This window comes from Dermacentor albipictus, chromosome 10 (assembly GCF_038994185.2).
Source record: "Dermacentor albipictus isolate Rhodes 1998 colony chromosome 10, USDA_Dalb.pri_finalv2, whole genome shotgun sequence".
Classification (NCBI taxonomy): domain Eukaryota; kingdom Metazoa; phylum Arthropoda; class Arachnida; order Ixodida; family Ixodidae; genus Dermacentor; species Dermacentor albipictus.
The window spans coordinates 39,397,530-39,421,283 of record NC_091830.1 but is presented as its reverse complement, the minus strand read 5'-3'; the positions used below and the strand labels follow the sequence as shown (position 1 = coordinate 39,421,283).

General features: G+C 44.5%; 1 protein-coding gene and 1 long non-coding RNA gene across 3 annotated transcripts in view; one reads left to right on the top strand and one right to left on the bottom strand.

Annotated features, from left to right (window-relative positions):
• Window positions 1-8,741, bottom strand: part of LOC135907323 (uncharacterized) — a 175,118-nt gene extending 166,377 nt beyond the window's left edge. Inside the window, exon 1 of the mRNA XM_065439004.2 lies at window positions 8,096-8,741. The gene's annotated coding sequence lies outside the window, so the exon portion shown is untranslated. The remainder of the gene's footprint in view (window positions 1-8,095) is intronic.
• Window positions 1-23,754, top strand: part of LOC135907326 (uncharacterized) — a 240,408-nt gene that overhangs the window by 186,048 nt on the left and 30,606 nt on the right. The gene's annotated exons all lie outside the window — the stretch shown is intronic.

Below are 23,754 nucleotides of genomic sequence, written 5' to 3'. Positions count from 1 at the left end.
ATAATTACGTCATAGCGTCGTCATCATCTGCGAGGTATTCATCAGCCTTCACTCGAACTGATCAGCTGAAACAAGCAGTCTATGACCGGAGCGATTTCTTCAGCAGCGCTACTTCTGACATCTAGACGCTCCTTTTTTATGCGAGGATTAATGCCTCAGGGCACACAGGGGTATGAGATGCGGGCGAATAAGGTTGATGAAATGAATGAAAAAAAGATTTGCCTATCTAATAAAGTCCAGGAGGGATCGGCAATGTTGTTCCTGCATCCAAGCAGCGTGGTGGCTAGGATTATGCGGTGGAAGTCCCACTGCTGCGAGGTGCTGGAGCCTGTCGGTTTCAACGCACGGCAAACCCACAGCAGGTGGCGGATGTCGGCTTCAGCATTGCGTGACTTGCAGACTGGACATCCGGGGCAGGGATACAAGTGGCGAAAGTGCGGCCACCTCCGCTCTTCTATTGCGTCACTAGCGCAACCATAAGCGCATGCGCAGAGCGCACTTTGATGACGTCTGCAAAGGTTGGTGGCGGAACCACCACGTGGCGTTCGTTGTAAAGGAACAAATTAGCCATCGGGGATGCCTCAATTTCTTCGTTGTACAGGTTAACTTGTCGTTGTTGCCTTCGTTGTAATGACGTTCGCAATACACAGAGAGATAATCAGCCGAAACCTAATCAGTCATTTGATATATAGGCAATTTCTCAGTAAAGATGTTCGACTGTCAAATGAAACGAAATGTGTTGACCTCGCTCGGGATATTTCGTGCTTTGGCGCTTCCGACAAGGGAACAATCAGCAACAAATTTTTAATTGACCTAGTGCCGCATCATCGGCCTCAAAGAACGCCTCATGTTCTTAGGCACATCAGAATATTCTTTAAGTCTATATTCATCGTACCTGGCTCAAAAAAACAAGACTATCAGTGGACGTTCGAACAGGGGTACTTCAATATTGCTTGATCGATATCACTCAGTTGGGCTCCTTTTCTGACTTGTGGCTGATCAAAGAACAGTTCAACACAGTCAAGATTCTCCGAAGCTCAGCGCCTTGTGCGCGGTTTGGTGCCTGGAACAATGGAACTGCTATCAAAAACACTGAGACGAAGGTAGCACAATAAACATACAACTACGGATGTCTCACATGCATATGACGGATCAGCTAACGAGGGTAGCTAACGTTGCATTCGACAGATTCGTAACACAACTGCCCTGCGCGAAGGACTAGAAAGTTATTTTGTCGTATTGTAGTCCCCTTCAACTCATGCTGTCATAGACGGTTTGAAAGACGCATACGGGGGCTCAAACAAATGATAGCGCCATATATATGCTAATCTGAAGTCTCGCATTCAACGGGCACGCCTTGCATAGCAGCAGGCTTCACGGAAACTGATTTCCTCCTGCGGTTCTGGGCAATATTGACGCGGTTTGGTGCGTAGAACATGCGGTGATTTCAAACACTCAACTTCTGCCGAAGTTGCTTTGCATCACGCCCAGTTTGCATACTAGGAGCACTTGAAGTGATATCGTATTATTGAATTCCCGGCATGATCGCTGAAGACAAGATGGCGATTGCTTTCATATTTTTGGTAGAACATGCTGAACTGTCTGCCATGCGGATGCAAAAACGGCGTGATTATATTTTGCGCACAACCTCTGGCTGATTGAAAGCGAAGAAATGTGCAGCGGTGCAATTTGAAGAAAATAAATAGTGCCGGAAATGAATTAGTGCTTGATGGTTTTTGAAATTTCTAGGAGAATGACCATACACTCCGCTATATGCATCTGAACCCAATGTCATGTACTGCATCACTGGTGACAACGTGGTGTGTCCCTAAAACTTAAGCTATGCAGAAACAAACAGCAGTTTACATACTACAACAAAAGATACTGTTGCGTGCCATAAATGCAAGCTCCGTTTGAATTCACCCTTACATAGACATTTTCCCTGAGCAAGAGATGTCAACTGAAAATCACCACGGCTCATATGAGGCTAGCAACGAGACACCGCAATATATGCCACTACAGGTTACCAAAATTATGCTGGAAATAGGTAGAATACATGCTGTGTGGGCTAGTTCTGGCGTATGAATGCATGTATGAGGTTGTGAAAAATCGTCTTGTTTATTACTGCTTTGTATTCGAAAATAAGGCATTTAATAGTATTTGATTGGTTGAAGGTGCTTTGGATATCTTGGATATTATATGTGGTCTGCAAGGAAAGTGCGATTACTTGGTTTCTTATACATTTCTGCATATTTTCCCAGCGTTTAGAGAAATAGATCAATTCAGAATGAAAAATTAGAACAATACCGAAAGTGACACAAGAAGCCTATCAGCTTTGAGCAAATACTGATGTTTGGTTAACAATGGAATATCGAGAAAGTCACATAGATGAATATGGCAATGCCTATATAATTGACGGCGAAAATTTAAGTCTGACCAGATGACTGACGTTAATCATGGTTATGAGTTCGGGAAAACTTTAAAAGAGGAGTTGCTAACTTGATAATAAATGAAAGAATAAGCTAGGCGCAATGCGAACAAGCAGCCGATTTTGGTAAAACGAAAAAAACAATAAACATACATTTCAGAGATAGCTAATGAAGTAAGCATTATCTAAACTCTTGCTGCCTTTTGTCGAGTTTCGACACAGATTAAGCGGTAATCGTTTTGAAGACACACTCGAGATTGTTTTGCTCGAGCACAAATCGGATTACGTCAAGCACTTGGAATGAGTCTCCTTGCTTGTCGTTTATGTTTTCATCAGATTAAAGTGGCAGTATTGTTTAGAAAAAAAACTTCACAGAGCATCTGCACAGATATAATCTATTGTGTGGTGAGAGCTTGTAAACAGAACAAAGCGTGAACTGTACTTTACGAAGAATCCGGCTTCACAATGGTGCAAGTCCTTGTGCGGTGCGTTGCTCTTCGAATCAATACACTGCTCGAGAGCTTATCGGCCGGCAGGGAAAAATAACTTTTAGAATTTTTTGTCGGATGACATTATCCTCTCATACTATCGGAGGGCTTGAACTCTAATAGGATTCAGTGTACAATTACTAGTGCATTGCCGAGTTTGAAAGCAGATATGAGTTTACACGTACACGGGCGTCGACTGCCACAAAGGACACGTAATTAAGTGTGGCGTGCTGAGTCCTCAATAGAACAAAACTGGTGAAAATGTTGAGGCAAGAAAACCACATTCAGAGCGTAAAGCGAAGCAAATGAGTCTTTGGCCGAGAACCTTCAGTAAAGTGCTTTGCGGATTGCAGTGACACTGGTGCCTATTTTTATACATAGAGATTCAGTCAAATAGAAGGTGCAGTTGCATGGTGCAATAAGGGAATGAGGGTACTTCAGAAACTTGCTCTGTATATTCATCGACATAAAAGCAGCAACGCTGTGCCGACACACAGTGAGGTAATAATGAAAGCCACGTATGCGGACGGTGGAGGTTATCACATGGGTCTGTGTAGGAAAAGTAAACTTAAAGTACTCAGCCATTGTTGAACTGATTTCTGCATCATATGTAGCACCTTAGAGAGCGTACGTGGAGTGTTGGAGCATGCTCAATTTTTAAGACCACTGAGGAGCTTGGCATTTCGACTCGGTGACAAATGTAACACAAAGCCGAGGTAATACTTTAAAATTTAAGGGGATGGGTGCGTCGAGCACAGCTTTATGCAATAATAATCGAAAACACCTTTTGAGCTTACGAGACACATGAAATTAAGACACAGACGTGAAATATTGCAAGCAGCCGGTATTAAAAGCAGCCATCATATTATGGCCATGGGAGCCGGCATTGGTCATGGTTCTTTTGCTGCATCATGAAGCGAGTATCTAAACAAAATACAAACAGACGTGTCAAGTCAAACGACGTGTCAAGGCGTGTCAAGACGTGTCAAGGCAAGTCAAACGGGCAAAGTATCACACAAAATGGTGGGCAAGGAGATTTGGTCGAAATGAATGCTACCGGGTGGTGGGTGTATCAAGGATCTTTTTAAGTTGTGCGAATAATTGAGGAGGCTGACACATGTTTGTAGTGGGGAAATATTCCCTTTAGAAACACTCACCAACCTAATAAAAAACGCGTGATGCTCTGGAAATGAGTAACAAAAAGAAAGAGATCTGCATTGTTCAATTGACAGCAAACTGTACCTCGGTACGGAGTAAAACACTGATAAGTGTCCCAAGGAAGGGAATGTTCCTTGCAGAAACAATGCCTCTGGCTCAGGCATCGTTTGACACGTTTTTGATTATTGTAATATCAAATATTTCATCATAGACTGATTAACTTTAGTATTACCGGATACACCACTCTTTACTTGCAAGAACTGGGGCTTTACTATTTAGAACTGCCAGTGGATTTGTCTAAAAAGTTAACATACTAGATCTTTAGACAGTTGGTTGAGCACATGAATTTCAGCAACAATGCTGCGCTGGAGGACCATCGAGATTGGTTCTACGCCCGAACTTTGGCACCTTGGCGTTGATAGCAAAAACACATTCTGAGCATGGGCTGGCTTGAACGCGTTCACTTGCTAAGGCCGTGCATAAATTTCACCACGGGGCACGAGTCACACTTGTGAATTCATAGTCGCTTTTCTAACTTGTCATGGATAGTCCAGTGTCCTACCCATGTTACTCTTTCCTCTCGTGCTCCCGTTTTCGACATCCATGCGTTGCCCACACTTGGCCGGACAACCTTCATTCGAAATTTTTTTCACCCATAAGCACCACAGACAACTTACTATGGTGTTTCATTCATGAGAACTGAGCCGCAACAATCAAATGAATTTTTTTCATTCGTCAGGTAACGAATCCCTCGCATATTGCTCGCAATATTCCTTAGACGAATTCATTCAGTCCTCTTCGAGCTGCGGACGAACAAGGGTTAATTATGCTAATTGGAGTCTGCTGGCAGGTGGGTGACGTAGGTTCCGGCGTAAATAACCCATTGTTGGTGATCTTTCGGGAGGTATTCTTGCAATATAGGTTTTTCATGAAAGGTTAGACGTGAGGTTTAGGTCCGGTACTCATATGACTGACCGTGCCACTGGGGAGCTGTTTATTGAGCACGAAACGATAGAATTGGACTGTTCACAAGAAAATTAGACAATTTTCGCATTTCGACAAGGCCATGGCCAATGGCCAATCACAACACCAGGAATAGATTAGGTTATGAACGCTTTGACGGCCGATGTGGCCATTAAGAATTTTTATATCTCTATGTACAGCGCAGTCGTCATCAAACAGTGGCATGCCGGAGGAAATGTTTGAGGGTGAGTCATTGACGTAAATTATACAAAGCAGCGGACCCAAAACGGTTTCTTATGGCATGCCAGAAGTCACATCAGAACGAGGAGAAGAATTTATTACTAGTAACTACGAATTAAATGGAAAAACTTATGAATCCGAGGTAGCGTTTGCGACTCTAGTCCAAGAGCAGATAATTTTGAATGAGCCAAAAGTGAACAACATGACAGAATGCTTTAGGGTATTCTAGAAACATACAATCACTTGGAAGATTATTATCCATGTTAGCATACTAGTGAGATGAGAATTTAAGTAGCTGTGTGTCACACAAAAATGATTTACTGAACCAGTGCTGATTAACAAAGATGTTGTTAGACTCGAGGTGGTTAAAAATAATTAATGTAGTTATATCTTCGAGCATTTTGCAACAGATGTAGGTTAGTTATTACGAACTCTTGTGAGCACTTTTGAGCACAGGAACTATCTTGCCAACCTTGCTGTCATTCGGCAGTGGTCCAAATGATAACGACGGCGTGAAAATGATGCATAGGATTTGGCTGGAGATTAAGAAGATATCTTTTACTTCCTTGGTATTTGCCTCATCTACACCTGAGGAATGTGTTGCTTTGAGATTAGTTTTGTTGTACCTTCTACCGTAATGGTAATTGGAGCCATAAATCAAAAATCAAGATCCTAAACAACGGGAATTCGGGAATGACCTTGCATTGTGAATACTCATGCAAAGAACTTTTTAAACTGGAACGCATATTGTTGATCGGACATCACTGTCTGGTCATCATTAAAGAGCGTTGCGTTGTGGGCGAGCTGACCAGGAGCAATTTTTCTACAAAACTTTTTCGCCTACGACTTAAAAAGGGATGGTATATCATGTGACTAATACCTGTTCTTAGGCGAAGTTATTTACCCACAGTGCTTCTTGAGATAACCTTCTTAACAAGCCCATGCATATGGACAGCTCGAAATTTCAGCTCGTTTATACAGTAGTTTATCTCGATTCCGTAAAGTACGAAGATGCTTGTTAATCCAAGGTTCAGGCTTATCATTAGTAAATGTACTTAGGGCAACGTACTTATGAACGAATGCTAAATGAGTACCTTTATAGAGCCTCAGTCTTCAATAATTTAACGCAAGAAAAAGAGTGTAGGAATGTATCAGTATAAAACGGAGTTAGAGCTTTGTTCATATCAACATTGTCTTAAAATTATAATGGATCTTTTTACCACGGCACCTGCAAGTGGTAACAGAACATTAACCTGGAAACGCAGTAAGATATGGTCACTGAAACCGTCCAGGCAAAAAGTAAGGCCACTTATTTCAGGAACAATGGTCGATAACGGAAAGAGGACATCGAAGCATCATGTGTACTCAGGCACTACCTGAAATATGATGAACGCTAAGTTGACGAACTTGGCCGAAGTTCGATTGGTAGGAGGCAGTTGGAACCAATCGACCACCAATAGATTAAAATCGCCGAAAACATGAACGTTTCTCCCGGAAAGTTGCTAGACAGCACTTTCTACACTGTTGTGCAGCTCTCGAACGAAAGTGGGGTCCTGATATGGTAGGCGTTATCAAGCACAAGTTAATTGTTTAAGGTCGCTACGTTCTGATATCAGACCACGAAAACCTTTATGGTGGAACTTTGTGTGACCTATACAGATATCATCGAACCGAAGAAACTTGTGGTGGCGTCTTAGTGGCAGCATATTGCTTAACAAGCGCTACATGTGTGGGGCTGGTGGTATTGCCAACTTTTAACACAGCCGGCTGTCTGACTCTAAACAGGCAGATGACTCTTTCTGCGCAAGTGGGTGAGGCAGAAACATTACCTAGAGGTCTCTCCTTTGGACACTCACGTGCCCGAGTCCTGCTTTAGTTTCTGTGATCTGAATGATTGCCTTATTTGACAGGATCTGTTTGTGTTCTAGATACAGGCAACAATTTACATTGCGTAAGCGTTTTGGCAAAGGCCTGGGTCTGAACAAACAATTTTAACTGTCCGTAAACTACCGCAGCTGACAAACTGTCATCTGGCTATATCTATCGCAATGACATTAATTTAATGCATTATTTTGTAAGATCCGAAATATCCCATGAAAACGATGAATCAGCGTGCTCTCTGTGCCAGTGCTGTCGAAAGCACAGTAAATATATGGAAATCTTGATTGCGTATGTGAACCGGCAACTGTGACACTATGACATTGTCGTATAAGCTTGAAGGGCTTCTGTGGAGCCAGTGTCTAATAAAAAATCCTGTAAGGAATGTAGCTAAATTAAATTATTTAGCGCGATGGCTGATTTTGCAAGTTGGTGCTTCGTATTCTTAACTGTACAGCATGAAGGTTGAACGTAACGTGTTTCTTACACTTAGCATTTTAACTTGCTTGTATATACTCGGCGCACTCATAAAACAACTTCACTTGGTAGCCTTGGTTGTCCTTCTCACTGGTCTCGTTCACGCTTAACCTTCGCGCTGTACATTTGCAATGTAAAATGATCGATGAATCTATTTCTTGCCGGTAGAATAAAGCAATGAACGTATGCCATGAAGCTTATTATGATTGTCTTGTTGTTAAGTGGTGCTTACAATGCCATGTGTCACAACATGAGCATTTAAATGCAGCGAGCTTTAAGGTATCGTTGTGTAGGATGAATTTTATGTAGCTCTCAGTACACGGGTGAAAACAATTTAGGTAACTTCCGGGATACAAGAAAAATGCCCTCGACATGTACAACGCGTCCCCGTTTATGTGTGTAACACGGTCGTTGCAGACGAATATGGTTAAATACGTCGAAGATATGTCGCTTGTCAGCTCACCTTTCGTTGAACTTCAGGAGCAGCGCCAAGATAGCCAAGCCAGAACACTCTCTCCAAAGAAGCCGGAGTGAAGCGCCGTTCCCCTTGTCGAGTCACAGCAGCCAAGCCCGACGAGAGGTGCACTTCGTTTGGAAAGTACAGCAGGTGGCTTCCCCTCCAACGACAAAAACCACACACAGCACAGCCGCGCGTTTTCCTTTCCCCAACTCTCCCTCTGGACTTGAAGTGAGGTCTCTCTCTGCTTTGAAACTAGCGCCTAAGCCTTAACGTGCCGCCGGAATTCACAGCCACCTGTTGAAATGCGCGCCAGTCCGAGCGGTGCGGCAGGAAGACTCCCGTCTTGTACCGGATCACTGAAGTGTACAGGTGCTTCGTGAGGAAACGCTCCCTTCGTCCGGCTCCTGCTTCGAAGGGAATGGGGGAGTCTCGGTGACCACAGTGGGGAGAGAGAAGGCACCGGCTCTTCCCGAAACGTGGGCACCGTATCGCGTGACGCGCCACGCAAATCGGGATGCGTTGAGCTCGGCTCGCGCGGACCGCCTAGAGATGAGACAAGGAGGGCTTCGGTGGCGTGTTCGCCCTCGTGGTTTTGGGCAAATTCCAAGCCGCACCGAAAGCCCAAACAAACGCGCCGTCGTCGACAACGTTGTCGCGAGCGCGTCCTTTTTTGCGCGCCGTTTGCCTTTTGTACCTGCGGCCGGTCCCTCTCCCACGGCGGCCGACCAATCGGAAGAGTTTTGGCTTTCCCTAATGGGGAGCCGCCATTGGTCGATCGGCGGCGCCCGGCCAATCCCAAATCGCGCGGTTCCCCGCGCGCCGTCTGTGCTTAGACAGGGCGCCCGCCGCCAACGTCGCCTTGGTCTTTCGTTTGCGCCGACGCTGATGTTCTCTTGCTTTTGTCAGTACGCAGCCGGCTTTTGTTTAAGGACACACGGACGCGTCGTTGTGTAAAAACACTGCTAGACCGTCGGCGGCGTGGGCAGCTTGTGTCTCGTGCTTTTATTCTTTCTGCCGGAGTGTGCGTGTGCTTCGTGTGGTTTGCGTCCTTGTGTGTTGGTATGGTAATTGACTACTCAAATAAAAAAAATGGGCGCTGCTTTTTTGTTCGTCAGCTACCGCTTCAACGGTGCGACGAAGTTACTGGCTAAGCCGATCGCAGTGCATTTTGTAGTCCGAGCCCATCGCGTCTGCTGTCCTGAGTGTGGAACGAGACAAAGTTGATTGAAGTGCCCTTTCGCAACGAAGGTGGCCTTACGAAGCCTGTCTGTGCTGTATTCATGAAGTGCTGGCGAAGGCATAGTGTTTAAGTATTTACTTATTCTGCGGTATATTTTCAAAGGATTGTTACAAAGCAGTACGATTGTTTCGTGTCAGTAAAGTTAACAAATAATTCTTACTCTGAAAACTGCTGGAACTTCAGGGCATAAAGAAATTAAAAGAAAGCAGCGGCCTCCTGGTAGCCATGTACATATTTTTTTTTGTTCGTACGTTGTTTATAGTATCTAATTTACGGTGATTCTTTCACTCGCATTTCTTTCTTCTCTAACATCAGATATTCACTTCTAATGATGTGGCACTACATGAAGTAACCTTCTTTTACTTTTGCTTGTAATTTAGCGTGTGTGATTAGCCTTTCTGCCAAGATCTAGTAGTGTTTGTTTATAGCATAGATGTCTTCCTATTAATTTAGCATATTTCCCGGAGGAAATCTACAGCCAGATCTTTACACAAACTACCTACAAGTGGAATGACTCCCGTGTTTGTCTTTAAGTAATATCTTCTTTTACACTAGCTCATTGGTTGAAACACTTTTTATGCGTGAGAAATTTCCAGCTGTGTAAATTTAAGGCCAAGGCATTGTCAAAGAAAATTACACATCAATGCTATGGGAAGCATTCTTCAGGAAACTGGATATATAGTTTCGTTCGGGGGCTTTAGAAGAGTTATAAGATGGACGAACGTGTTTGTGAAAAGCAAGCAGTTGAGAGTGTGTCTTGGGTTTGTATTTCACGACAGAAGGAACAATGACGGTGACAACAATATTATGTCTACATTATGCGATTTTGTTTTTTTTTTTTACTCAATGGAAGATACAGCCTGTTTCGTTACCATCACAGCGGATCACGAAGGCTATACGATATCGGACAACGTCCACGCAGCGTTACCTGCTACGAAGAAATCACTAGCATTACTTTCAGTTTTTGCTGAAATGAAGAAACAAAAAGCGATCATGGGCGAATAGTTAGTGCATAGGGCTGCTGTGCTCTGGTGTCAGAAGCTACATCCCACCTTGGATACTTATATTTTCTTGGTATTGAAGAATCCCCAAACCAGATAAGACAGCGACCTACTGACCCACCACCAAATGCGAGGAATGAACACAAGAAATCTTCGCAATATTATTGACGCCAGGTCATGACGAGGCACACAATAGCAGTGCATTTCCGGGTCAGGATGTTTAAGTACGCTTTTTATGACACCCCGCTACAAATTCCGGACATGTTCATTGATCTTTCCGTTTAAAGTCCATTTCCCTACAGAAACTTATCGTCGTCCGTTGTTTGCTAAAAAGAAGTTTAAACGGCTTTTCATGCCTCAAGAGAAGTATTGCCTGAATAATGATGCACTGAAGTACCAGCCTAAAAATTTCAGGTTGCTACAACTCTGCTGAAAGGGGACACTGGGTCGGATCAATGGCCTGTAGTTTGGCAAGAAGATGGAATTGCCTAGCCAACACCCTCTTCCTCCGTAATATACGTCTCCATTGGCTTCGCTTACAGTGAATGTCAACATCTCATTTTCTGTTAGTGCTGCAATGACATTTGTAATTAGTTTTGTTTCTCATTGGTGGGGCGAAAGTTGCCAGAGCCTTGCGATGTTCTTCAAGCACTGTGTCCAGATTTTGAAACATAAAACTTGCTGGGTGCTTTGTCACTGGTGCCTAGGCATTGAAATTTACGCATTATATTGTCTTAGTAAACCGAAGCAGATTGGCAAGAGACGTTACAAACACCTTACGTAGGCTCAATCTTCCAGGTTCAAGAAAAGGCAAAATTGGCGAATACTACAAATATTTGAAAAGATATTTCAGCACTAGAATAATAAACCCTCACATGAATAGGCAGCAATCCTACAACAGGGCAAATAGTGAAAGTAACCCAATACTCACCCTTTAATGTTACGTTTATATCTACCTCTTATAGCATACATCCTATAATATTCTCAATGACAATTGAAACAATTCTATGTATGAATTTGATATTATGTCTTCGTTATAAATTGTGATTGAAGCGATATGCCTGTGGGCATTCTTATATGCTGCATTGTTTTGACGTATTTAGCCAGTCGAGCGAGGGCATAGCCAAAAAACTCAGTCAATAAAACTTAAAAAGTTTGCGAACTTGAAATTATGGCGTAATTTGGCAGCTTGTACAAAACATCCTTGGTGCAAATTTGCCGGGAACATGATCGAAACCTGTTGGGTGCAAGCTGTTGATGCGACTCATCCAAGGAATTAGAGGACCTTAGGCGCCCTTATTTTAAGGTTTTTACCTCTGTCAGTGGAACAGCCTTAGTGTCACTTTAAACGAGTGAGCTTGGCCGTTAGTGTCTTTCAGAGCTTATCAGCGAGTAGAGATTAGTGGCACTCAATCTGGAAATCACTCGCCTGCGCCCGCTTTTATCCAATTCACTTTTCTGCTTCATAGCGTGTAGTCTCGACCACAGTGCTTTAAAACCATAAACTAAAATAAATTACTCAATGCTGCATCAATACCAATACTGAAACTTTTTTTTTAAAAATCTTATGAGCATTCCTGTGCGATCTGAAAACGCAGCCACCGATGGATACAGCGTTCACCTTGCTCGCTTGGTTGCAATACTGCCTTGTCTCGAGTCGTTGCGAATGATGACGTGAGTGCAGTCATTATTGCATTATTTGCATTAAAGTTGCCCTGCACGCCCATATAAACTCTAAAGCAGCGTCGCCTTGCTAACATCACCCGAAATAAGCCTATAATGGGCCCTATCCATTTACCACATCGATGCGACCACCCTTCTTGAATTCCATTATTTTTCTATCCCGCGTAGCAGTGTGCCACCAGTGAAACACTCACTGAGGCGAAGGGCGGTGTCTGTAAGTCTCAGTAAGTTTGTGCGTCTGACTAGCGTACTTGTCAATTGAGAACCATCGTTATGCGCGAGCGGATATTTCGTGGCCGCTTATCCGTTCGACAGCTTCGATGCCAAGTCGGTGCTCGGCATGGTATCTCTCTAGCAAGTTTGTGCGGTCGCGAAAAAAGAAAACAAAGCGCACCCTCACCAGCGATGCCCACGCCTGCATTAAACCAACTCCATTAGGCTAACCATTAGTTGCACGTTGTGGATCTTGCCTAGGGGTTTCAATTTGTGCGCGGCTATAGAAGTTAGCGTGAATTTAATACAGGAGATCGCTGCTGGGGTTACCACTTGCCGCCTCCAGGGGCTATCTAACGCCTTTGTGATAAAAGCTTTTGAATGAATGGACATCGGCGAAGTTTGTACCGAGTTAAATGCGTTGAAATAACACAGGCCTCGGCTTTATTTTCACGCCATAGCCCATTTTATCTGCTAATTTAATGAAACTAGCGTAAAAGCATGACGTCTTGATAACGTCCTTCAAATTAATTTGGAAAGTCAATCAATATGTTTAAAACATAGAGGACAGTTCGCGCACGCCGGACATTCACATACGTACATACATACATACATGCATACATACATACATACATACATACATACATACATACATACATACATACATACATACATACATACATACATACATACATACATACATACATACATACATACATACATACATACATACATACATACATACATACATACATAGTCGCATCACTTAATGCGTCATCATGTGCGCCTGCGGGGCACATGGTGACGCATTAAGTGATGCGACTGGAGGAGTCGGACTTCCTGCAACACATAAAGAGCCATAGTGTGAGGTACACGTGTGGCAAGCCGTTGTCTGCGAGCTTCGGCCTCCTCTCCACGCCGCCGTCTCTCATCGTCTCGTTGCTGCTTTCGCAGTTCGGTTTCCTCGGCTAGATTTCGACGCTTAGCTGCGGCTTCGCGCGCTCGCATAGCGTGGTCGCACTTTCGTCAACGACGTTTCTCTGTGATTTTCGCTTGATCCTTTAAGCATGGGAAAGCAGCACTCGCGATCGAACGCCTTGCTTCTGTTGTTTTGCACGTCGCACCTCGTTTCTCGCATTGCGAGCATCCTCAGCCGTAGCGTGCATTCGAATGGGGTATGCAATGCCTATTGATGGTTCGGATGCTAGTTTTGAGCTTGTTCTTTATTGAAACGTATGTTTTTTTCTGTGTGTTCTATGGGTTATTTCAATGATTGTCAGCACCGTTCGCTTCATTTTGCTGAGCGCTTGTAACCTGTGCCTTAAGAGGGTGTGAGCCATTGCATACGTGTTTGCTTGCGGGTGTATGAGCAATGGCTGATAAGGATATTTTTTTTGTACCACTCGACTAGACGCCGCGTTTTTTCTGGGTATGACCCATTGCAACGAGGCATTTAAGGCTTTCGCCTTAATAAAGCTGGTTCTAAAAGGCTATTTTCGTAGCAACGCTACCAACTTAGAAGTGGCTAAAAGGTTGCTATTTGTTCTGCCACCTTGCTGAACAAAGTCGCTGGTCGTTAAAGTAAAGATGACATTGCTAAATAAAAAAGCAAATAGACAAATGCAGCTACAAGAAAAGTTAAACTGGTAACCCTAATCGCTGTGTCTTTTGGGGGGCAGTTCGGGCATTTTTTTCTGTGTGTGCACTGCAGCTGTTCTTAGGACTGGCTCTCACCAAGAAAGCGGGGCTGCATTGGACGCCCAGCTTTCACCTGCCCAGCCGTAAAAACTCTTAGCTGATCTCTGAGCTCCAACGCGGAGCCAGTAAGGCCAGACGCGAAAAACAAAAAATTGGCCTTACTGCTCAAAAAAGCCGCCCAAATAAGTTGTCGGCTATTTGAATGAGATATACACAAGGTGAATTTTATCTGACAATCATTGAACGTCACGTTTCAAAGCAAGTCGGGGACTCGGACAAAAAGTTCTAAATACGCTTGATGTTGTTCACGCCGTCGCACACCAGCCTTGATCGCCGAAAGAGAACCGTTACGAAACTAAATTCAGGCATGTGCTTTTGTGTGCCAAAAGCACGAAATAATTAGGCTGAACGGCGCACTTGGGGGATTCGGGATTAGTTTTGACCGGGTTTGGTTCATTAACGTTCACCGAATGCACGATGCATGGGTGCTTTTGCATTTCGCTATAATCGAAATTCGGCCGCCGCTGCCGGAATTTGACCCGACACCTCGGGCTTAGCAACGCAGCACAAAAGCCACTACGACACCACCGCAACTGTTTTCCGCAACTCCCCTTAACGCGCAGTCGACAAATGTCAAAAGGACAAGAGAATTCGTTTTAACGACTACCCTAACAGATGAAACGTGAAATAAAGATTCTGGGAGTTTAATTACTGGGCAAGCAACTTTTCGCTGATGCGCTGTCAAAAAGAAAACGCAGCAGAAAGACAAACTCATAATGTACGTACAGACACACTGAACGTGAAGCTATATATAGCACAGGGTTTATTCATTAGTCGCATTCGAATACCCTTTCTAGCTTGCAGACATCTCAGGGATGGCCAACTGGTACACAACGACTGTCTTCTTAAACACGACGATTAAATGCGAAAATAAGAGTCGGCCTGCATGCGTACAATGTAACTGCTTCTTGCACTTCATTGCGAAACAAAAACTTTTCAGCTTCTAAATATTGCGATGACGATGTGACATCATGTGGTGGGTTGTCACGTCGATTCAGCATCTTGGATTTTTTGTGTCATGTCATGGTATTTCATAAGCACTACGCATTTGCTTTTCGCCAAAATAGAAGTGATTTGCTTGAGAGCTGCCGGTACGAACATGATTAAAGAACTTCCATTCAATTGCACATGCGCATGATTTACTACCCGGGAGAAACATTTTAACTAATCACTTTCGAGTTGACCTTGAAATTGCTGGAAGCTCTTGTGCAATATAAAGTATGTACAGAGGGCCTGAGGCGGATAACTTTCTTCCTGGTTTTATAGAGTTATTTCCTGCAGAGGGAGATGATATAAAAAGAGGAAGGTAAATAACTATTCAAGGGAAATGCATTTTCTTGTTATGCTGAATGGAGTTTTTATCGAAAGTAGGTCTTATTACACACTTTTTCCGAGAGCAGCCCGAAGTCATAGGTCGTGCCTACATTTGCTAGCCGGAAGTGCTGCAGGTTGGAAGGCGGAAGTACGCGAAATATCGCAACCGCAGAGCCGTAGGGTGCCCCTCACAGAAAATAAATGAGGCAGCCCTTCTTGGTGAACCGTCGTAGAAAAGCCGGAACGCAAGTTAGTAACGTTCGGAAAGCCGAGTTCTCCCGAGTAAACAGGAATTACATCCATTGCTTCCGATTGCGTGTTTTTCCCCTCCACACGTCTTGATTTTTCCCATTGCTTGCTGCAGGAGCTATTTACAATTTATCTAAGTCTGTAAGCTCGGTTCTTGGGGACGAAGAAAATGAGTTATGAAAGTAATACAAAAAAGAGAGGTGAATGAAAACAGCATATCCGGTATGCTATCATACTTTGGGGACCAGTGAGAACGACATGGCATGTGGAGTAGCGAGACGCTGCCCACACACGCGGTGGGCGAACGCTATTACTTAGAAGGCTGGCGGATAGGACTATATGGAATTCGTTAATGTTGCAGGACAGGATATGCAGTGTGCATGGCCTGTAGCAAATGGTCCATTAGAGTTGCGGGCTGGATGCCAAAGGAAGGGAGGCGCAGTCGCGGAAAGAAAAAAAAGTTAGGTGGCCCGATGAAACAAGGCCAATTCAAATAGGTCGCGAAGCTTCGGGCGAAAAGCGCTTCAGTACAGATTGTCAACGACATCAGCATGGGGGGGGTTATGGTAGCAGCGATTGAAGCGCGACTATGTTTGGAGGGAACAAACATTGGGAATGCAAAACGCGTTGTTTAATTCAAACGAGACACAGTTAGATTCATTCAACGAAAATAAAATTCCTAGACAATTTCATACATTCTTGACGAGTTAAGAAAATACACGTTTAATTTTATAATTAATAATAAATGCATTTCTTTTAAGCACCCATCGCCACAGGGGGCGTTGACGCCACCATCACTCACAATGCAATGCACGTCTTAAAATGGGCAGAAAGGCGCACTCGTATCACCTGTTGAAATACGCCCCCCTCACTGTTTGTGCTCTCTTGCTTGTCAAAGTTCGTATGAATTCGGTGACGCGGGTAGCTTCTTTGCTTCTTAATCTGTTCAGTCAAATGTAGTGAGTTACGACCGCCAGATAATTGTGTAGTTGTTTTCGTGCGACCGCGCTGGCCGACGGGCTTGGCATCCAACAATAGGATCAGCACTCTGCACCTAAAGCTTTCGTCAGCCTCCAAAGAAAGTATGTTCTGTGCAGGGATGCGATTTCGACAACCGTACGGCTGGCCTTTTCCTGCATCGCTTTCCACGCTGAAAGCTCGAAACGCCCATCAAGTCGAATGGCAGGGCATTTGAATATATAGCTCCAAAGGAAGAACAACAAAACAAATTTCGCGCCTTCGAAAAGAAAATGACGTCACTTCTGCTTATAACGGACATGGCGTCACATTATTTTTTCTTCCGCCGGAAGTGTTCCCAGCACATGCAGATGGCGCTAAGCCCCATGGACCGCCGATGGACCACCATGTTTTGAACGTATGGGCTCCTATGGAAGCTTCGCTACCAGGTACATTTACCTTGGATGGAATTTGGTTTGCAGGCATAAATAGGAATAGGCTGACGCAAGACTGGCGTAATTGGAGATCACTGGGAGAGGGCTTCTTATCGGAGTGGACATAAATAGGCTGTTGAAGAGGGTAAACGTTCCATGAACATATAACGCGAAAGCAGCAGTATCGACCCGCCATGGTTGCTCAGTGGCTATGGTGTTGGGCTGCTGAGCACGAGGTCGCGGGATCAAATCCCGGCCACGGCGGCCGCATTTCGATGGGGGCGAAATGCAAAAAACACTCGTGTACTTAGATTTAGGTGCACATTAAAGAGCCCCAGGTGGTCGAAATTTCCGGAGTCCTCCACTACGGGGTGCCTCATAATCAGAAAGAGCTTTTGCCATGTAAAACCCCATTATTTTTAAACCAGCAATAGGAGGAGTAGAATTTCGGTACAGTTGGTGACGCATGTTTGGCTACGGTGAAGTGCGATAGACGGGACAAAAAAAAGGTGAGACAGACGGGATACAAGCATGTGTCCCATCGGTCTCGCCTTTCCTTTGTCCCACTTAACGTGCTTCACTGTAGTCAACGAGTAACAAGAGGATACCAGGCAGGGAGGATGGTCCCTCTCTGGTGTTTCCCAGTTGTAACTGCTTCGCGGTTCGTAACCTGGCAATAACGCTGTAAACTTTCTGCGGCAGCTGCGATACAATGCAACCTTACGGCAATGCAAATTGATCTGGAGGAAGATAAAATTCCTTACACGTTTGTAAAGCTGCTGCCTAGAAAAAAAGAAAACAGATCTGTATTCATCCTTAACTTGTACAGCTTCCTGAAAGATAAAAGCTACACAGTTATTGTCCTCCTGAAAAAGGCATGTAAAGTCGCAGAGAAGGAACAACTCCTTGTTATAGGAGATTTTAACGCTCCACACACAATATGGGGATGCCAAAACCGCACTAGGAAAGGCAATGCGCCATATTCAGTGACAAGTCACTTAGAACTTACACTCATCACTGACCCAGATAGGCCCACGCATATCGGCAACAGTCTAAGCAGGAATACCGCACCCGACTTAGGCTTGGTCACAAATGCCAATGGGGCTCTTTGGGACAACACCGAAACTAGTCTTGGGAGTGATCACTGTGTTGTTGTTATCACTATCAGCTAACTCCACATATCAAACGGGATGTATTCTGATACGTAAGAAACCGCAAACCGCTCACCGGTAGAGCAGACCTCAGTGCGTGGACGAATGAGCTCATCTAGGATGTGGACAATGCCATAACCATGGCACCGATAGAAGAGGAAGGCCCCGTGTCGGACTCAAAACTTCTAGGTCTATGGGAAAGGCATCAAGACCTTCAGCAGAGATGGCTAAAGAATAAGATCAACCGCATGCTGCACCATGAGCTCGCCACTCTAGAGAAAGAGTTTCAGTACTACTCTAGCAAGCTCAGCACTATGCAATGGAATCAATTATGTGTCAGCATGAATGGCTAGTTGAGCAAAAAGAACCCCTGGACCCTGCTTAAACACATGCTAGATCCACAACACTCAAAAGCGCTGCTCATAAAAGAATTAAGAAAGTCGCACACAGTTTCCCGGGAACAGACTCTGATCTCGTCTACCTCTTGACGGGGCAATATCTTAATACAGAACGGGAGCCGGGTGCATATATAGAGTACAGAGCATATATAAAGTACACGCCACCCTCAGCTGCCTACGCACGACATCATCAGCCCGTAAAGATAACATCGCCAACGAAATGCTCAGGAATCTAGATGACCCTACCAGAACAATGATCACCAAGCTTTTTAATCAGCACTGGCAAAACGGTACACTCCCGCCAGAGTGGAAGCACGCTAGCGTGGTCTTCATTCCTAAATCAGGCAAGTCACTCAGTCTAGAGAACATCAGACCCATGTCCCTTACTTCTTGTCTTGGTAAAACTATGGAGCATGTCGTTCTGAATAGGCTGGTTGACTATGCCGAAACCAACCACCTCTTCCCAGAGACAATGATCGGCTTTCTACCCAAACTGCGCACCCAATACAAACTGTGGCAGGTACAAAATGATATCTTTAACCAAGCGTCTATACGCGCAACTCGAACAGTGTTAGTATACGACATACACAAAGCGGTTGACAATGTCTCACATCGAGCTATTCTAGAAAACGTATACAACATGAACTTAGGTAAGGGAGCATATACCTATATTGCCACATTCCTCAAGGGGCGTACTGCCTCTGTAACCGTAGGAGATATTGAAAGCAAAACCATAGAGCTCAGCACTATAGGTACACCACAGGGAGCAGTACTTTCTCCTTTTCTCTTTAATACCACCATGAGTGACTTATCCCGACAGCTCAAAGAGGTTCCTCATATCAGACATGCCATCTACGCCGATGGCGTAACGATCTGGATGTCCACTGGGTCGGATGGAGAAATTTCAGAATCACTGCCGGCAGCAGCTGACACAGTGCAGAAACACGCTCGCAACAAGGGCGTCAGCTGTTCGCCGAAAAAATCAGAACTGCGTATAGTCCGGAACAAAAATCCCGCAAACCCGGCTGCCAATATTCCCGCACACATTCAGGTGCAGGTAGCTGGACAACAGGTCCCATCCGTTCCTAAAATCAGAGTGTTAGGATTGTTGATCCAGCAAAACACGCACAACCAAGAAGCCATAGCCCGACTCAAAACTACAGCTGAGCAATTGCAGAACCTTCTGAGGAGGGTCTCCAACCAATGAGCACAGACTTAAAGCGAAAGACGCCTGCAGACTTCTCCAGGCTTTTTTCTGAGCCGAGTGGCGTATGTCTGCCCTTACTTGCATCTCAGAAGAGGGACTTGGAACGGATTAACTGTCTAATCGGAACGTTATTCAAATAGGCTCTTGGGCAACCAAATTCGACTAATACGAAGTCACTCATGAGTCTAGGGGTGCATAACAACGTTGAGGAAATCATAGAGGCCCACTAATGGGCTCAAACAGTTCGATTATCTGGCACACACGCGGGACAGTGGATCTTGGACGCCTTGGGGTATCGCCCAGCCTTAGACATCCCGCAACGACAGCGGATACCTAACACTATCCAGACCAAGATCATTATCCCCCCGCTTCCGAAAAACATGGGCACTGAAAACAGCGGTAGACGCAAAGCTAGGGCGGCAGCACTCTGGCAATGCTACAAAAACCAACCCGCCATATACGTGGATGCTGTTCCCATTAGTGATGGTCGACACACCATAGCCGGTACTACTGGTGACGGACACACCATCAGCTGTTCCACGGTAAACACATCTTCCATTGTGGAGGGGGAAGAGGCCGCCATCGCCATGGGCACCTCCATCCCGGCCACCAAGATTATTATATCCGACTCGAAAACAGCGATTCGTAACTACACCTCGGCTTTCATTTCCCCTCGAGCATTCAGAATCATTAACAAAGAACTCAATCAATTGAAGTTGGTGTGGGTACCCGCTCATGCGGGCAACGCTGGCAACGAGGCCGCCCACCTAGCCGCAAGAGCAGCAAGTAATTGGGAGGTGGGCTTGCCCGACCGGGTTGACCGACATGAAGGTATCCACGCCTTTAACGAAATGACCGTTTATTACCGCGAATCGGGTCGAATATATCCATCCCCGCACGAGACACTGGCAAGAATACCAGCCACTAACCTAAGGAGAGTGCAGACTAGGTCTGCACTTAGTCCAAAAAGATTAGCTGCAATGACCGATGGTGAATATACACCAAACTGAAAACATTGTAACTGCCCCCTGGTGGGCCAAGATCACATCTTGTGGGGATGCCAAAAGAACCCTCCCCAGAGAGAACTCTTTAGGCGAGCTCCTTCACACGAACAGTGGGAGGTGAAGACGAAAACTTCCAACCCGGAAGACCAGATACGGTTGGCGGAATGGGCTGATAGCGTCGCGGCGAAGCAGACACCGTGCTAGCCCACACCGCTGGGAGAGAAAACTCCACTCAACCTTGACAATAAAAGTTTTTTCACGCTCTCTCTATCCTGACAAGCAGATTTTGTTGGGGTACTCGCCGAAAATGCTTGGGCATTAAAAATGATGTTGGCTGAATGACACTGCGTATAACTTCGGAGCCACTAGTCACCGCTCTACTCTGTTTCATTCATAGTAGGCAATGCTGCGGAAGTTCCCAAAGTAGTGCGGCCACAGAAGTATCATCCCGCACGTTTCCCAGCAGAGCAATTCGTTATCTGTAACTTTCTTATGAACTACCAACTATATAGCGGAACTGATACTTACGGAGGCCAGTTTACGTAAAATTACAGGTTTGTTTATACATGTGCGCTTCCAGTAGGCGACGGACTATGCTTTGGTCGCGACAAAAGTTATCCACTGTGACTGCTTGCTGGTCGCATGGACAAGCTTCTTCGCTTGTACATTCCTAAATAGCTTTAGACCTCCAAGGCATTTCATGTAATAAATAAGTCGTGTTTGCCAACGAATAAGTACGACGCCTAATTTTACTTAGAATTACATGAAGTGTACCTAATGTTTTTCACTTGATATGCACAGCTTTATGGCCATGGATGTGAAGAGAGTGAGAAGTCTCTCTAGCCTACGTAGCGCTGCCTGCTATGTGTGAATCGTTTTGCAGAAGATGGAGATGTCGATCAGCAACAGTGGGTGGAGAAGAGAAACCCCCTAAAAAGTATTGTTGTAGAGAGTTAAAAAGTGCAGTTCTTTTCGAACAGACAGAGATTTGTTGACGAGGTTCAAGAATGCGTTGAAACCGCAAGGTATTGCAATGCTGTCTTTGTTTCAAAGACCTCTAGTCGACATTTTCCGAGGTCCAATCTGCCACAACTTCCTGAGGATGTGAAATATGCTCCCTTTCACTCACGGCAGAAAATGCGTTTTATATTATCGTCAGATTATACTTATCAGGGACAATGTATTCACGGTCAAGTAGATGGGGGTCTGACACATGTGTATGGATAGCTACGCCTGAATTCTCGCAAGTGAAGACGTGCATCAGCTAACATAGGCACCCGAAAGAACTGAACCAAGTAATTTTTTTCAGCATTTCGGTTCATCCTGCGGGCTCTCTTTTACATACATGCGGGCGTCTTGTCATTTCACCGCTCTTCGGGTGTGGCAGCCTTGAAACAAGGTACATCAAAGCATAGACCTCCGTCACGCAATCTACATTCTTGTTCTGTCGCAGAGGGATAATTGCGGGACGGGGCTGTCTCCTTTCGCTGGGACATCACTAAATTAAAATATGGCCTGAATATATGCGGAAGGGTCGAGCAGCAGCAGTTATTTCGCCAGTCTGGGTGGCAACGCTTTCAGAAAGTAACAATATCTACGGCTCCATGGTGCAATTTAAGTTTTGCATATTGCGGATTCAATGTTTAGTTTACCCACCTCTGCTGTGCCGCTATTTTCCGGTAATGAACGTACTTGTAGAAGAAATTGCTTATGTACACAACCACAAAATTAATGTACCAAGTGTTCCTACGTATGTATCACTTCAAATAATGGGGCAGCACGTCAGGCATTTCGATGGGCTGACAATTTCGGGTGTCGATAAACAGACATTAAAGAGAATAACTAAATGAGGCTGGACTACTAAGCTATTTTCTCTAAAACCGTAGCTTCGACGATTTCGTGCTCGTGCGCTGATTGTCATGAACAAAAGCGCGTCAAATTTCTGTTCTTGAATTTCGCGCCAGAATCGCAGTGCTGCTACGTCACTATGAAGTTTCAGATTCAAGTGGATTGTTTTATTTTTTGTTGTTTATGCATTTGTGGCTAAGGCTAACTTATTGTGACTAGGTAAGTCTAGTCTTTGCTTTTTTCGCATGGATTTTAACCCTTCATTACCGACAAAAATTTAGCACGACTGAGGCAGACAATAAAAAGATATGAGATCGCAGGCACCTTTTACGACAACTTCAAGGCGGTGTCGCCACACCTTTTGTTTCTTGATTTCCCTTGCGTATTAGACCCATTATTTCTTTGTTTGTGTACTTCTTTATTTTCTCATTTCATAATACTACAGAGGCTTCTCAAATAGGCATTCAGTAAGCGTGGTTACCGATAGAATCAGTAATTAGAGCGATACCATGAAGATTTTTGTAGCCATAACTAATAAAAATTGCGAAGTGCTGCGCTAAGAATTGCAAGTTTAGTGTGCTTTTCTAAAATAGCTTTTCGAAATAAACGTATTTCAACCGCATTTCGCGGAAGGCAATGAGGAACAGGGAGGGACAACATATTGCGGCCAGCAATTTACGCCTAAACACACCCTCATATACCGTGTATTGCAGCGAACGCTTTCAAACATTTTTTTATTGCCTATTGCACATAGAACAATTATAGTCTATAAGCTGGCCTACACGAATATCCGGAGATTACTTGCACAAAAAATTGAATTGCATAGTAGACTTACTAACAATGTTCAGTAAGTTATATTCATAAAGTAAACATATTCTGGTTGTTACGGACTCAACAAACCAGTGTACAAATGTATGCGCTCAATTAAAAGGACTGACCGGGACATTTATGCGTTTGCTGAGTCCTAGGTGAAAAACTTCTGGGGGAGCGACATCCACAACGCCGGCAGCAGCGTCATTCAGTACCGTAAAAGCACGTCCCACACTGGCGCTGTTGACGTCATTACATCCCGTCACAGCGACATGCTACTCAGCAACTAGGCGAAGTTTTTACATGCGCACCTCTTCTTTTCTCTAGGAGGCAAAAAAATTATGCTTGAACTCAAACATGGGCATGTCAAACGGTATGATTTAATGCTTCCTGAA